The sequence below is a fragment of the Aplysia californica genome, unplaced genomic scaffold (assembly GCF_000002075.1).
Source record: "Aplysia californica isolate F4 #8 unplaced genomic scaffold, AplCal3.0 scaffold00342, whole genome shotgun sequence".
NCBI classification, from domain to species: Eukaryota; Metazoa; Mollusca; class Gastropoda; order Aplysiida; family Aplysiidae; genus Aplysia; species Aplysia californica.
The window spans coordinates 509,293-511,071 of record NW_004797612.1 but is presented as its reverse complement, the minus strand read 5'-3'; the positions used below and the strand labels follow the sequence as shown (position 1 = coordinate 511,071).

Genomic DNA, 1,779 nt, shown 5'->3' with positions numbered 1-1,779 from the left:
GGAGGAGAGAGAGTGAGAGTGGGAGAGAGAGAGAGAGAGAGAGAGAGAGATTTAAAGAGATATAGAAGGAAAGAGTGATAGAAGAAAAGGAGGGAGAGAGACAGAGACAGAGACGGCAAGAGAAACCAGTGGGAGTCGTGCGGAGATAGGCCTGTGTGTGTCTGGGTAGGCCGGTGTGTCTCTCCACTGTCTTTGGACGCAGCGTTCCGGAGAAAACCGGAAGGGAGTGCTCAGCTCTCTGAAAGGAGTCAGCGGTGCGGCATTTTCTCCCGAGAAACGTTTCCCTCCAGGCGAGCTCAGGCCGGCCAGCAAAGAAGATTAAAACTTAATACAAATTGACAGCTATTTTCAGAGGGGTGAAGCTTTTTAGCAGAAAAAAACCGGAATAATTCTAGAAATGAAATCGATATTTGTAAGGACGGTGGGTCTCCTGGCAGGAAGTGGTGATTCGTCTCAGACGTGGTTCGGTGTTTTGTTCTTTCTGTTTCTGTATGTTTTGTCTCCGTGAGATGTGGAGGAGGTTCGTGGTGTGTCGTGACGTAATGCAATCTGTGATCCGTAAGTTAATGGGAGATTGTGGGTTGATTGTGTTTCTTTGTTTGTTTGTTTGTTTGGTTTGTTTGTTTGCTTGTTTTGGATTTGTTGTTTTTGTTGTTTTCAAAATAGCATGTACCAGGGAGTTGTCGTTTTTTGGATCTCGATAATATTTTAACTATTTGAATATTTGTATTCTTTGTGTAGGTCTTTTAACGACCCCATCGACCCAGTTTAGATTAATTAGGAGGCGGGCTTCCGACACTGTTTGCCAGGGCCAACCCAGGCTGAGAGGGATACACCATCTCAGCAGAAAAACTTAGATACTCAATTAAACTTCTTCCCACACGGGAATCGAACTCTGGTCTCTTGCATGCGATAGTTCATACGTGTATGGCTGTTAAAACGTACGTAGTACGTCTCAGTGGTGATTTTGTAAAGTGCAGGGAGGTGAGAAAAGGTGAAGAAACTGCCATAAGTGTAAGGATGCAGCACTGGGAAGTGGTAGGGGGCACAGAGAAACAGAATGTGTGACAAAGAGACGGGGAGAAACGGGAAGAGAAAGGAACAAGAGAATGAGAGAAATAGAAAGAGGAGGAAGAGATAAACGAGAGGAGAGAGGAGAGAGAAGAGAGAGAGAGAGAGAGAGAGAGAGAGAGAGAGAGAGAGAGAGAGAGACATATATGGGGAGAGAGATGAAGGGAGAAGAGAAGGTAGGGAGAGAGGGGATGAAAAAAGGAAGTGAAAGGCACAAAAAAGCGAGTGTGAAGAACACGAGTTAATCGAAAGTGGCCCGATCTGGCGTGAAGTCACCTTATCGGGCGGTATCTCCAACGCCGGTGTCCGCTTCTCCCCCACACCTCGGCCCCATCTCACGTCATCTTCCAGACTGGACTCCCCTCTCCACTGCTCCCTACTCCCGGGAGACCTGGTCCGACACTGATTCAAGATGGCTGCCCTGATTCCATTACCAGTTAACGCATTCATCATCTTATCCTAACCATCTTCTCTGGATTCGCGTCACAGCGGCTCTTCAGGCTCAGCGTCCGGGCGAGGAGACAACGGGCGAATTAGCCGCTGTTCGCCGGCACAAAAAAGCCGGACGTGGCTAACGATACGGACGAGCGGTCCGTGCCTGGAATGGCCCACAGACGCTATCCGTGTGAAGGCGCCACTGTGGAGGGTCATCTATCCACCAAGACTTCATTCCGGAGCCATACACACACAAGTACAAACACACACACA

General features: G+C 48.3%; 1 protein-coding gene across 1 annotated transcript in view; it reads left to right on the top strand.

The window, feature by feature from the left end:
* The window catches only part of LOC101859716 (homeobox protein Meis1), a gene marked incomplete in the record, with an annotated part of 264,050 nt that overhangs the window by 247,637 nt on the left and 14,634 nt on the right, over positions 1-1,779 (top strand).